General features: G+C 36.2%; 1 pseudogene; it reads left to right on the top strand.

Moving 5' to 3' along the window:
* The first annotated feature begins 14,020 nt into the window (after nt 1–14,020).
* Nucleotides 14,021–14,867, top strand: LOC124971601 (serine/threonine-protein kinase VRK2-like; annotated as a pseudogene).
* The last annotated feature ends 1,195 nt before the right edge of the window (nt 14,868–16,062 follow it).

Genomic DNA, 16,062 nt, shown 5'->3' on the forward strand with positions numbered 1-16,062 from the left:
CTTCATTAGGACCTCAATAAAATGTCTTCTCTGCTCACTGTATACCCCGAGTTTCTGGCAGTAAGGAAAGTCTATCCATGTCAGTGTCAGAAAATTAATTAACTACTTTCTTTTTTTAAAAAAAATTTTGTGCTAAATAAAACCTTAATTGCTGATCTGAATCACTGAACCTAGGTTCTATGAATAAAATGGAGGTTCTCCTAACATGTATCATTTATCCATTCTCATCCCTGAATGTTCTACTAAAATGTACTCAGTTTAATTGTATAAGCTCCTCCACTCCATTATTTAGAAAGTTCTTGAAAGTCTATTGCTAGCGGACAAATCTTAAGAAAGTGTCAGTAATTTCACATTCTAATTCTTTAACTCTCTGGTAAATGCACTTACCTTCATATTTGCACTCAAAGAAAATGTGACTTGCTAAATTAATGTAAGTTATCAATTTTTCAAGTTCTGTATATGTTTACTGTACTCCTCCCATGGAATTATCTATACCATTACAAATACCATGTGTGCATGTGCTTACTCACTTGCTGCAGCTCGATGTACCAATAGGTATTTAATGATTGCTTTGATCTCAAGGATGATGAAGATGTCATGGGTAGTAAAGATGTTTTTCTTGGTTATTTGTGTTTAAGTCCTTAACCTTGAATAATAAACCAGTTTTCCCACTTGGACTCTTTGTTTTCTAGTAATACCTGATTCGCAACTTTGGTTCTATGGTATCAATTCTTAGTCAAATATTTTTCAACAACATATTAATATTAGGAATATTAGATGCTTCTTATATAATATGTGACTTGGCTTTTTGAAACATATTTTTCTAATAATAATAATGCTTTATAATAATGTTGTGTTATAGTTATTAGCACAAAATAACTATTGCACAAAATGAGGGGTTTCATTGTGATATTTTTATACATGCATATAACATGATTTCATCATATCCGCATTCCCTAACCCCCATTTCTGCTTTCCCTGGTCCCTTTCCCCCTTCCTAATAGTCCCCTTTTACTTTCTATTTTTTAAGTTTCTTTTTTGTACTGAGAATTGAACCCAGGGGCACTTAACCACTGAGTCACATCCCCAGCCCATTTTTACATCTTATTTAGAGACAGGGTCTAACTGAGTTGCTTAGTGCCTTGCTAAGTTGCTGAGGCTGGCTTTGAGCTCTGGATCCTTGTGCCTCAGCCTCCTGAGTTGCTGGGATTACAGGCGTATGCCACCGCACCCAGCGGTTTCTTTCTTTTTTTACTGGGTATTGAAACCAAAAGTGCTTTACCACTGAAATAAGTCCCCAGTTCTTTTTATCCTTTTTTTTTTTTAAATTTTGAAACAGAGTCTTGCTAAATTGCCCAGGTTGGCCTGGAACTTGTGATCCTCCTGCCTCAACCTCCCAAATCACTGGGATTACAAGCATGTAAACTACCAAGCCCAGCCCCCTCTACTTTCATGTCATCTTTTTCCCCTAAATTTCACATATGAGAGAAAATATGGGATACTTGTCTTTCTGATTCTGGCTTACTTTGCCTAACATGATGATCTCCAGTTTCATCCATTTTCCTGCAAATGACATGATTTCACTTTTCTTTATGGCAGAATAATACTCCATTGTATGTATATATACAACATTTTCTTTATGCATTCATCTGTTGATGGGCATGTAGGCTGCTTCTATAACATCCCTATTAGGAACAGCACCCTGATAAACATGGTTAGGCAGGTGTCTCTATTGTATGTTGACTTTTGATTCCTTCAGGTATATACTCAGGGAAAATCAATTCTTCTACAGAATACTGCACTTTTGAAATGGGATCTCACTATGTTGCCCAGGCTGACCTTGAACTCCTGGGGTCAAGTGATCCTCCTAGCTCAGCCTCCTGAATAACTGGGATTTCAGGTGCATGCCACCACAACCACCTCACAGAAATTCTTAATATATTTGTATCAGTGCATACTATCACAGGGCTATCACAACTTTGTGACACACTCAAATTTGTATCCTCATGTTTCCAGATTTCCTTTCTTGCCCACCTTGTCACTGATCTTCCTTCCAGGTAGGGCTCCCATGGCACCTCCAGGGTTTTTAGAGATGCCCATATGCCATCCTCCTCAGGACTGACATTTCTACCTACGGTCTAGACCATTTCATCCCCTTCTTTTCTTAGTCCTCTTTAAAAAGATTCCAAGCATTTTAACAAATGTCTTCTGGACCTCTTTTTCCCAGAGAAATGACATTAATGGTGGGAATGTCATAAAAAATGGCAGATCACTAGGAGTCATGTGGAAGCAGGGAGGCTTTTGATCACCCTTCAGATCACACCATGTAGGTGGCTGCCTACCTGGAAGGCCAAGTCTATGTATTATTACTTGTATTACCTTGTATAAGTGCATAATTATATTTTAAAGGATGAGTTACATATTCACCTATTTGAATATAAATTCAATTTTCACAAGGGCATGTCTGTACCAACCCTTCATTAGGACATCAATAAATGTTTCTCAGTTTACCTAGTACCCCTAGTCTCTGAAAGTAAGGAAAGTGTATCCATGTTGTCTCATAAAATTAATTACTATTTTCTGTTTTTTAAGCTGTGCTAGATAATAAGTTTAAGTAAATGGTGATCTGAACCTCTAAATTTGGAACCTATAATGTTGTTCAGGCTGGGATGTACCCACTGCCATCTTTCACTCAGCAACTTCAAAATGTCACCTTTGAGCCTCCCTTGAACTCAAAACTGGCCTAGTTTAGAGCAGACCTCTTTGAATGACTATCACAAAACTACTTTCTTCACCTTTGACTAGTTTCCTGGTCCTAAGGAGCTCCACACTAGCTTGGGAGCCCAAGGTATGGTGCTAGGTATCTAGAAATCCCACCTTCAACCCTATAGCTATGTACCATTTGCTATTGTGCCACTTGTACGTTGTTTGCATCTAGAACTCAATGTGTAACCATCTTGGTCCATCTTCTGATGCAATAACAGAACACCATGGGCAGGGGGAAAACAAAAGTTCATTGGATTAGACAAAGGGGAATGAATGAAAGGAGGGGGGATGGGAATAGCAAAGATAGTAGAATGAATCAGACATAACTTTCTATATTCATATATGAATACATGATCAGTGTAACTCCACATCATGTACAACCACAAGAATGGGATCCTAATTAGAATAAGTTATACCCCATATATGTACAATATGTCAAATACATTCTACTGTCATATATATCTAAAAAGAATAAAAAATAATAAAAATTTTAAAATAAGATAAAAAACAGAATACAGAATAATTTATAGAATGTGTAAATTATAAATAATGGGCATTTCTTTGGTAATTGGGTCTGGAAGCTGGGAAGTCCAAGATCAAGGAACCACATTTGGTGAGGGATTTTTGACATCATAACATGGCAGAAGGCATCATTTGGTGAAAGAGCATGTGAGAGAGAGGAGCAGGGGCTGAATTTCACCCTTTGATGAACAATCCCCTCTGGCAATAATGGCCTTAATTCATTCAGAAGGGTACAGCCCCTATGACCTACCCATTTCTTAAAGGTCCCACCTCTCAACAATGTTGCATTAGGGATTAAATTTCCAACATCTGATTTTGGAGGACACATTTAAGCCATAACAATAGGAAAATTTGGAATAAACATAAAGTTGACTCAATATCTCCAATGGAAATTATTCATTTTTTTGAGAAGATTCTTCTGGGATACCCAACTCCAGACTTTCATTTTATTTGATATTTGAGCTACTTCAAAACTCTATAAGTTGTAGAAAAATGATAGCAATGCAAAATATTTCATATATACATATATATATATATATATATATATATATATATCTGCCTGTTGGGGGTTCAATTGACTTTTCTCTCTTCCACTATGGAAAAAGACATTTTCTGATCCATTTTTAAATTATTGGCAATTTTCCTCTACTTCATATAAATATGTGTATCTTTACTCATTTGAACTGGTTGTAGCATCTTGTTCTTTCATTAATAATGAGTTAAATAAAACCTTTAACATGTGTTCATGTTATATCTGCATGAACGTTATAATTAACAAGTATCAGCTCCTTACAGGCAGAGGCTTTGTGGGAACTGGAGTGGTTAGTGGCTTCCATTGATTGACTCTATACCTTAGGCAAATTACTTAACTGCTCTGTGAATCAGGATCCAACTATGGGCCAAAATAGTAAGAATTCCTTTTTAGTCTACACTAAAAAATTGACATAAGATAAAATGAATCTATATATGGAAAATAATTGTACAGACTAGAAAGTATTAAACAAATAGAGTCTTCAACTTTTCCCTTCCTGCTTAAGAAAATGTTGCCTATGTTTTAAGACAGCATGATTCTTAACTTCTACCATATGAATCCTTATTTGCCTACTTTTAAGCCACATAGCAGTTATTATTCTCTGAGCTCATATTGTACAGATATGAGTTTATCTGAGCAATGTCATACCAAAAATTAATTAATGATTGCATGTGTGCTAATTTTATATCCTAGGGTAAATTGCACTGTCCTTTGTGGCCAGGACAATGGTTTCAACTTGTTTTATATTTCCTGTCCTATCTAATAGTGTTAGGTCCCTGGTAAGATAGACCTTTGAAATGGAATATTATTCTGATGTAAATGCAGTATACTTACCTTGCAAATGCTATATGCTCAACTGAAGCTGAGGAGGAGGAGGCTGAAGGTGATTAGTACAATCACCATCAACAGGGAATTAATATAATAGAAAAGATGATTCAGGATGATTCTGCCTTCAGAAAAGTGAGAAGAATGACTGTTATTGAACTATTACTGTGTGTTTGGCATTGTTGTAAACTGGACTTTATATTAACTTTATATTGAACCCCACAACAACCATGTGAGGTAGGTGCTGTTATTATCCCCTGTAATACAAATGAGGAAACTGAGACACAGAAATTAGATAACCTGCCCAAGATCACCCAGCTACTGACTGAAGGCTAGTTCTAGGGTCTGAGCTTTTAACTATTACACTGAGTATAAGAAAAATGAAATAAGAGTTTTCTGGGGGAACGAGTTCTATATTCTTTATTTTGATTATCTTTTTAATGTCTGACTAAGGAATTACAATAAGAAGGTAGAAATAAGGGATAACAAAGATTTTTGTTAAGAAAGAAAGAACAGTAATGACAATGATCAGGATACCTTAAGAACAAAATTATTGTGGGTATGACATAATTTACACAAAGTACATAAATTAGTACCTGGCATGTAATAAGTCCTCAATAACCAATATTGTTATTTTAAAAATTGTTGTTTTCTGTTACTATTGTTAATTAGAGCAGATGGAGATAAGTTATATTGTCTGTGTCTGGAATTTTACCCTACTTGGAAGCTCACAGATTAGCTCACCACAGTTTCATGGAGGGTGGCAGAAGACATGAGACTGCTGGTTTAAGAATAAAGGATTTTACTTAGAACACAGCTAAAACACAAGCTTCTGCAAATTTGTATTGGTTCACCTTATTCTCAATGGATGACTCATGGGAACCCAGGTAGATGTTGAGCTTACAGCAGATTTACATTAGAGTCAAGAGACAGATTTAGACATTCATAGTTTTCATAGAAGGTAGTAAACAAATTTTCTCTTTATCTAGAAAGAGATGTTACCTCTTCGGTTAAGGTTATATTCTGCAAACACTTCTCTGACATATGGCCCAGGTGAACATTAGTCAGGGCTTTGCATTCTTGGCATACCCAGCAAAATCATGCAGGGATGCTCAGGAACCAGGGCAGATTGCTCCTCACAACAACTATCATCATCATCATCATCAACATCACCATCATTATATTATTATTAACTACTATTATGACCAGGAATAAAAGAGGATGACTTTTCCCCATGTTTATATCTATACACATATCCCATATTCTCTCTACTTCAGTATAGCCGTATCTTATAATCACATCTTCAGTGACCTCATTTGCATAAGAGGTTACATTTCACGGTGATCGCATTTGAGATTTCTAGGACTTCAGAATGTCTTTTTGAGGAAATAACTCAAGTCATGACTTTGATTAACTGCTTTACAGAAAATAAAATCAAGCCACAAATACATTAAAAGTACCCATGGTCACTGCTCTAATTTCCATATCTTTCTGATTTGGGGATCCTCCCCATCTTTATTTTTATTTATTAATTATTCATTTTTGATACCAAGGTTTGAACCCAGTGGTACTTAACCACTGAGCAACATCCCTAGCTCTTTGTTATATTTTATTGGAGACAGGGTCTCACTGAGTTGCTTAGAGCTTCACTAAGTTTCTTTGAACTTCTGATCCTCCCGAGCCTCTGGGATTACACGCCTGTGCCACCACACCCAGTCCCTCCATCTTTACCTTTAAGAACTTCTGCATGCTTCCTTTTTTCTAATTCCTTGAACTTCTGACCCATTCTCTATATTGACTTAGCATTGGACCTCTCACCTTCCTGAGTCCTGTTCTGCTAGTTGATCCCTGCCCTGTTGCCACTCATGACTGTAGGCTATGGGAGACAGTCCCCGTGGCTCTGAACACTCCAAGGTGAAGACCTGGTAGACTTTGGAGGACACTTTTGCCTTTGCTTCAAAGATCGACTCAGAATGAGCCTCCCAGAGAACATGTAGGCCAGTAGAAAATTAATATAGACAGTATTCATGTATAAAAGAGTTTACTGTGGAAATTTTCTTAGAACAGGAGGCAAGTCATAGCAATATTATTTTAAATGATACAAAACAAATCTAACATACCTGACAGCACTTTTTCAGACTATCACAGGGCAAGTATGAGCTAGTGAAACCTTTCAGCTTAAAGCCTTTTCTGGCTCAAGGGATTTGCTCACGTTCCTCTGCCATTGTAAAACCGCAGGTGATTCAGAACTTCCTTTAGTGGATTAGTGTTTCAAAAGCCAAAGCCTCTGGGCAAGCAAACTGTTCCCTCATTCTCTTTGGAACTTGTTTTTTCTTTACTTAATGCTGAAGGCATTTCATGTAATAATTCTTATCTTCTGGTTTGCATTCAACTGCAAAATACTTACATAAAGGCTATATCAAGTTCATATCTATCACTGCACTTAACAGTGTTATTTTATATTATTAAAGTGTGCTTAGCATCTTAAAACCTCTTGTTTTATATTATATTTGGAAAATGTCAACTATATAAAGGGAGGAGGAAAGATCTAGGACTGATAATTAGTTGAATTCCTGCAGTGTAGAAAAAGATCAAGACACTTTCAAAGCCCCAAAGAACTTATAAAAGGAAAAGTCTTCTATCACATTTATATTTGCCCCATCAAATTTCAAAACTAGTCCACTGGCATGGTTAGGTCATTCTTGTGTGTTAGAATAGAAATTGGTAGAGTCGGTCCTTCAACTTGTACCGCAACCCCCATTCATCATTTTAGGTTAAAAAGAAAAATAGAAAGCTGGGTGTAGTGATGTGCACCTGTAGTCCCAGCTGCTCAGGAGGCTGAGGCAGGAGGATTTTAAGTTCAAGGCCAGTCGAGACAATTTAGGGAGACCCTGTGTCAAACTCTCAAACTTAAGTAAAAAGGGCTGGGTAGTTCAGTGGTACAGGGCTGGGTAGTTCAGTGGTACAGGGCTCCTGGGTTCAATTCCCAGCACCACACACACACACGCACGCACGCTCGCACGCACGCACGCACGCGCATGTGCACGCGCATGCACACATATCCACACAAACACACAAAGAGAGTGTGGTACTTTGGTATATGAGGGAACACTGAGAAGGAGAATGATTCTAAAGCATAGCCTTTAACATTTACCTTTCTTTGATTCATGAATTCTTAGACTTTAACATTGCTCAGTTGATGCTCCTAGTAAACATATATTGCTCGGTTTTTGCTGTGCTTCCCGTTCACCCAAAATTTCCTACCAGAGTCTGGACATACCAAGACAAGAGCCCACATATAGTATTAAGTCTATCTCGGACATTCTATGAGGAACATTTTATAACTCTGCATTAAATACCTGGTGATCGCCATATATAGTTTTTCTAGGAAATATAAAATGCTGTCTGTGCAAGAATGATTCAGCAGCAATAATTATTTCCAAGTGATATTCATTTAAGTTTGTTAATGAGCTTTGAAGACAATCGGAGGTAAGTGAAATGACCTGCCTGACTGAATCATTTGGACCCTATGTGCAGACACAGTCTCATCCACATCACATGTGCCTAGTTAAGAAAACTTAAGGAACTGTATGCCAGTAGCTCTGGTGTCTCAGCAAATGCCAACTACAGTGTTCGTCTATATTGGATTCCTCCCTCTGTGATATGAGAGCTGGACAAAGCATAGAAACAACTGGATGACTCTAATGGAAACATAACAGAGCACTATTTTCCTGTGGCTATAATGTGAAAAGTCAAAAGGAATAGCTGGACTTTCCAGGTGTGCTGGAAGAAGCCATGGACCAAAGTCATGATACAGTTACAAAATCTGAAATCAGAGTAAGAGCAACACAAAACAAAATAAATATCAGTGATATCCACCACAATCTAAGGAACAAAGAACACTTGAGTGAATTAAATCAAAAGTGAAGAAATTCTAGAGACAAAGTGAATACAGAAGTTTCTCACATTTTTATACTCAGTCATAGCATAAACTTAAGTAAGTTGGTATACATAGATCACACAAAAGTGACTTAACTAGAAGGAAAAGTCTGGCTTCTGTGTACTCAGACAGGACTCTTGCCTTATTTTTTCTACTTTGGTGCTCACCTTTCTTTCTTAGACCTGCATACCTGATTTGATAATCTCAGAATCCTAATACCTATAGACCTGGTACCCCTCCCTATATTGTCACTCTTTGAACTTCAATCTCTACTTGTTTCCTGATATACATCCCAATGCCTTGGGAATAACCAAATGCTTCTGAGTAAGTTCTTTCAGGCTTCTGGGGAACCCAAGTACGATCCCTAATGAGATCCCTCTGATGCCTTTTATCTGCTTATTTATTGCCTACTGTTAGACCTTACTAATGTCCTAAACAATGGTCCAGATGTCCTCTCCTTGCACAATAAATGCTTATTGAATTTAACTTCCTGGAAACTTCCCAGATTGCATGCTCTGCTCCAGTGTGTCTGGTCCTCCCTGGTGAGGTTCTAGAGTTGTCAGGTGTCTGGTTTAGACAAAAACAGACCATTATTTGAGCTATGTGTGCAATAAAAAATACCAGACTTGTGACTGTTCCTTTTTCCCAATTACATAAATTATATCATTATCCTACAGAAAAATTTTAATACATGGAAGCAGTGCAATCTAATGAAAGTTAGAAGTTGTTTTTGTTGTATTTTCTGTATCATATCTTTTCAAAGTTAGAGCTTCAGATACTTATCTGATGTATCCAGAATTGTTGCAGATATTATTTAACAATATGATCTACCCTGTTCTTCCTCTGGTCATATCTTAAAATATGAAAGAATATAGAGCATAAATACCAGTTACCTTGTACCTTAGAAAATAAGTTTAATGATAGTAACACTGTTATCATAACTAAAGATATATTGAACATCTGCTTTCATGATTTGAATGCAGTTTTTTTGTGGTGCTGGGGATTGAACCCAAGACCCTGTGCTTGCAAGGCAAGCACTCTACCAACTGAGCTATATCCCTAGCCCCTTGAACACAGTTTTATAATAAATGCAGTGAGTACTAACATCTCTATTTCCAAATCAGAAAAAGACTTCAGCTGTATCTTCTTTAGATGATAGATAGGTAGATAGATAGATGATAGATAGATAGCTAGATAGATAGAATAGATAAGATAGATAATAGATAAAAATAAGCATGGGCATGGTTAAGAAAGTAGAATACTTCTGCTTCTCAGTTGATGTTGTAGGTATACGTTTCTCAATTCCTCCCACTAAGCACAACTAAAATCCCTGGATGAAACAAATGTAAGAGAACTCTGAAAGGTAGAGAGATGAAAGCAAACCAACTAGGGAATTAGGAACTCAAGGAATGACACTGGATGCTTTACTTGGATTTTCTTTTTGCTTCACATATCTCAACTTGGAACTGACAAAGCTGGTAACCCAGAAGCACCAATAGTACAGAAAAAAGAGTCTCATCATTTAAGCCATCTCTTAGGACTTCCCAGGAAAGGGAAGGTTTAGCAAGACAGAAAACTTTTAGACAGTAACTCCTTTACTCTAGCAAAATACCACAGAATAAATATCTCCCCTCACCTATGCCAGCAAAGGTCAACCAGCAATTCTAGACTTACATCCTACATCCCCATCTAGGTGGTGTCAGAGCAGGCCAAGTAGAGAAACCAGACTTTCATCTCAGCTAGCCAATAATGATTCCTCCTGCTTTCCCCTGGTGTCAGTGCAGAACACTGGAAAGAGGCAAACTTCCCTCAGTAATAAGGAGACCTCAATTTCAAGTGTGAACCAATGAATGAGAAACCTAGACTTTTCCTTTCAACTGACAGTGGTGAGGAAGCCCCAACCCTTCCCCTTCTAGAGAAATGCCAGAGAAAACCAGCTAAAATAGAAGTTTAAAATGAGATTCTGTGTCTCTTGATATTAATATTAAATTTCTTAGATTTTAATAATAAAACACAAATATCAAGAACCAGGATAATTCAAATTGAATGAGAAAAGACAATAGTTACCAATACTGAGATGAAAAAGATGTTGGAATGATCTGGCAAAGCTTTTAAAGTAGTCATGGTAATAATGATTTCCATGTTCAATCATAAACACACTTGAAACAAATGAAAAATTGGAAAATCTCAGAAAAAAACTAGAAGATATAAAGTAAACTGAATAGATATTTTAGAACTTAAAAACCCAACAGGATTAAAAAAAAAGAAACTTCACAGATGAGTTCAAAACAGGATAGAATAGATAAATTAACTATAACATAGAACAAAAAACATTACCCAACATAAACAACAAAGAATGAATAGACTGAAAAGAAATGTAAATGCAAGGACCCACGATTCTATAACAAAAGATCTAACATTCATATCATCAGAATTTCATAAAAAGAAGATAAAGTATGCAAGGCTACAAAACAAACACCAAAGGATAAAACCTTCCCCAGTTTGTCAAGAGACTTAAACCTACAGATCAAATTCAAGAAAATGAAAAAATCCCACACAAAATCCACACAAAGTCACATCATATTTAATCTTCCAAAAACTAAAAACAAAGGAAAAATTCAAGCTGCCAGAGACAAACAACATATTGCCTGCGGGATAAGAACAATTCCTATGATAGCTGATTTCAAATCAGAAACCGTGAAGGCCTGAAGAAAGTGGCATGATATTTTTCAAGATTTGAAAGAATTGTCAACCCAGAATGCTAGACCCAGCAAAAATATCCTTCAAGGAAGTGAAGATAGCAGAATGAGGTACGCCTAGGCGGTATAGCTGATTGTGTCTACTGGACCATGTGAGAATCATTATCATACAGAAAGAACACTTTCTTGACATTTAGATGCTTTTTTTAATATTCATCTCAAAACAAAATTCTGAACTCAGGACATGGCAGGTATTTCTATGTTGTCTTCTAGAATGGGTAGTCCTGCTTCTTTTATTTAGCCACTTACCCTACCGAAATAAGGACACCTTTCTACACATTACCTCCATGGTTTGGAATGGAAAAGACTGCTTTTCTTTTGCTCCACCTTTCAGATTCAACACAGAAAGAAGACCTTAGTTATCCTGCTGACTTCTCCAAGCAGAAAAAACAACTGATATGGGTCTTCTACTGCAATTTGCTCAATTATCAAGAACTTATTTTGCAAGCTGAAGGCTGATGTTTAATTTGCAACAGGTGCTTAGGTTATGGTATTTGTGGATTTTTTACCTTTTGCTCCAAACAAGAAGACTAAATAAATGGCAAGTAGGCATGAATTCAGGTTTTTTTTTTTTAATGTCTTTTAGTTTGGGCCAGTATTATGAGACTACAGCAGTAATTTCCGAATATTTGTTGTAATCTGAAAAAGAAGAGATGTTAAAAACTTACATATATCTCTAAATCCTGGTTCATCTTGTGACATACATTTACTGTACAGAAACAAAGGTCCAGTTTTGCAGTTAACCCTTTGATGTGATAAACAAGCATAAAGACAAGATATCAAGACTGATTTCATATCTCAATAAACCTAAAGAGATTCTATACAAATATGTATTTTTACATGTATAAATCCACATTTTTGGATGAAAGGAGGGATTTCTCTCCTGGAGAAAGAAGCTGTTGTTGACTTTTTCAAAAGTCTTGGGACATTTGCTATTTTCAGTTTTTGTTTTTTTTTTTTCATTTTTCTACAGAAGGACCAGATTGTGCAGTAGCTAACCCTATGAATGCATGCCTACATTTAGTTGAAGGAATGGTAAAAGCAAACAATTGTTTGAGCCCAGTGATGGAAGCCTATTCACCTCCCTAAGATGAGAGGCCGCTGTAATACAGTTTTATTCATCCTGTTTTGTAGAGTCATATACACATTAAAGTTAGTTTTCCATGTGGCCAAAGCTGGAAGAAAAGTAGCATGAGTGGTTTTTAGTTATGAAGGTGTGATGGACCCTATAGTATCATCCACCTTCAACTTTGGACTAGAGTAGTAGAAAAAAAATGAGAAGCTTCCATATAACTCCTTTCTCCTAAGAAAAACAACAAGAATATGTAGCACTATCTGACTTTTTTGGAATTTTACATTCATAGTTCCATTTTTAATAAAATCACAAGTAATTCTTTTACTTAAACCCAGATGGGTACTTGGATTTATTTTTCTAGGTGATAGGTGTAATGTTAAACTGAAAAGGCTAGGACTCAGGTAAATTTCTCCAGTTGGAATTCGACTTTCTCATCAGCAAATGGGTCTTTCTCAAAAGCAATATTCCCAATCCTGTGGTTGTGTCATTGTAGATTTAGAAGTAATTCAGGATCTGAAAAAAACCTCAAATAAGAAAAATGGTCTTAATACGAAGTGAGGATCTTGTGCTTGGTTCATTATAGATTGAGAAGAAATTCAGGGTTTGAAAAAAATCCTCAAAAAGTATGGATCTTTCTTTTATTTCCTTTAGCAGTTGTATTATATGATGAACAGACTATAATGGAAAACTGCCCCTACTTCCAAGTAAGTAGAACACCATTGTATATGATGCCAAATCTGTCATAAGAAGCAAGATAATTTCATTAAATATTCTTAGTAAAGAAAGAATTTTAAACTTATTAGATGAAATTAAGAATAGGTAGTGTTATTTCATCTCTTTTTTTTTTGAAATGGTTACTGTAATGCTGGGAACATAGGAGTTTTACCAAAAATTGACAGTGATAGAAATTGCCCAAAATGAAAAATGTTGATCATTATCTTTATTAGATTGGTGAAACAGTTTGATTTAAAATAAAAAAGTTTTTCACACACACAAAACAATTTCCTCCAGGAATGAAGGAAATCAAGACATTTTCAGACATGGGCAAATTCAGTGGATTTGTTGCTAAAAGACATACCCTAAAAGAATGGCTAAGTTGATGTTCTCTAAATAGAAATAAAATAATATAAGAAAGAAGTTTGGGATATCTGGAAACAAGAAAATGCACAATAACAATTTTTAAACAGTAAAAACAATGTGGATAAATACTGCAGGTTTTTTTCCTCTTGATGTTTCTGACTTACACTGACAATTGAAATAAAAATTAGTACACTGCCTGATGTGTTGTTCTAAATGTGTATGAATAAAATAGATAAGACAATTATGAACAGGGAAGTATAAAGGGACATTAAGGGAGATAATGTTTTCACACTTTACCTAGAGTGGTAAAATAATAACACCAATAAACTGTGATAAGTTCTATGCATACAATGTAAGACCTCAACTGACCACTATAATATATATACAAAGAATTACATTGCAAGACACCATAAATAATCAAAATGGAATGGTAATAAATATTCAAGTAACCTGTACGAACAAAGAGATGATAAACAAAGATAACAGGGACCCAGTGGTAGTAGACACTGAGGCCCAAAGTGATGCCACCAAGAAGATATAAGAAGTATAAGCTTCATGTTCTACTTCCAAATGGCAAGGTTCTGGTTAGTTTGAAGGGAAAACAATGGTGTTGGGGAAGATGATTAGCAATGGAGGATATGGATTTATGTATTTAGATTTTCCCAAGAATAAACCAGACTAACAAAGATGCAAGGCATGTCATAACAGTGGAATATCAAGTAAATGGCCCATTATTTTTGGAACTTAAAGTTTATCACAGAACTACAAAAAAAAACTTTATATAAAAGTAGATATAACTCAGACTACTTGATTATTTAAGAATTCTGTGTTATGGATCTGGTCTGACTGAACTCAAGGGAAGATTACACATTCATGGTAATATGATGGCTAGGAATAAATTTACAAATGATCTCAGACACAATAGTACTTTTAAAAAGTGAACTATCCTACAGCTGGGTATATGAATGCTGGATGTACAGAATGTATATGTGGAAATGAATGTGTTCTTGGTGATAAAAACCAGCAAATTTACATCTGGGTTACAAAAATCAATATGAGTTTTATCTTACAAATTATTGACTTACCTACAGAAAATTTTCCAGTGGAAACTGCCAACATTATAAAGAAAATTCTAGAAAAGACCATAATGGGATAAGAGAGATTATACCAGATTGAATGTCCACAACGGAGTACCTTGTCTAGACAAAGTAAAGTTGAAATCCTAAGTGACTGCTAGGGCCATGCAGGAAATTTCCCCGGAAACAGATGCTGAAGGACCCCGTTTCTGTCCGGGATGCCAAAACAAATCTGTTGAATGAGCTCCCCAAGTCAGTGCTTACATGGGCTCCTTTTGGAAACATATGCTAGAGTTAAACCCAGTACCTCTCCAATTCTCCACTTGATTAGAGGTAGGCCTGGAAGGGAAGGGAAATGGCCAATTAGAATGGCTATTTTCAAGAACACAAGCAATAATAGGTGTTGGCATGGATGTGGGGGAAAAGGCACACTCATACATGGCTGTTGGAGTTGCAAATTGGTGCAGCCACTCTGGAAAGTAGTATGGAGACTCCTCAGAAAACTTGGAATAGACCCACCATTTGACCCAGTTATCCCACTCCTCGGTTTGTACCCAAAGGACTTAAAATTAGCATACTACAGTGATGCAGCCACATCAATGTTTATAGCTGCTCAATTCACAATAGCCAGACTGTGGAATCAACCTAGATGCCCTTCAATAGATGAATGGATAAAGAAACTGTGGTATGTATACACAATGGAATATTACTCAGCCATAAAGAAGAATAGTATTATGACATTTGCCCATAAATGGATGGAGTTGGAGAATATCATCCTAAGTGAAATAAGCCAATGCCCAAAACCCAAAGGCCAAATGTTTTCTCTGCTAAGTAGATGATGATACATAATGGGGGGGGGATAAGAGAAGAATGGAGGAACTTTGAATTGTATAGAGGGAAATTAGGGAGGAAGGAGGTGGGAGAAGGAAAGATGGTAGAATGAGACAGATATCATTATCCTATGTACATGTATGATTACACAAATGGTGTGACTCTACTTCATGTACAACCAAAGAAATAAAAAGTTGTATGCCATTTGTGTACAGTTAATCAAAATGCAGTCTGTAAAAATAAAATTAAATAAAAACAAGTAAGTGAGAAAGTGAAGAAGCCCAATCTTTGGCATGTATACTCATTGTTTAGCCTATAGTGAAAAGTCAAATTACCAAAAGCTCATGAAAATTCTGAACACAGAGAGGATGCCCTTAGAGCCACTATAATTTTCCACTAAAGGACAGAGTATAGATGTACATACTTCAGTCAAAAAGTTGATTCATGAAAGGACATAACAAAGCAAATCAATCAGATGCAAAATAGGTTAATAAAAAATAAGTGCTGAGAGAAGTCAGAGAAGTGCTGAGCCCTGGCAACACGAAGAAAAGGACAAAAAGAGGAGAAGCTTATTGGATGACTAATCAATGAAGTAACTCAGGAAAGTGCAGGAAGACAAAGGTATTGTGTCTCAAGAACTTTCAAATGAAGTAAAC

The sequence above is a fragment of the Sciurus carolinensis genome, chromosome X (assembly GCF_902686445.1).
Source record: "Sciurus carolinensis chromosome X, mSciCar1.2, whole genome shotgun sequence".
Taxonomy (NCBI): domain Eukaryota; kingdom Metazoa; phylum Chordata; class Mammalia; order Rodentia; family Sciuridae; genus Sciurus; species Sciurus carolinensis.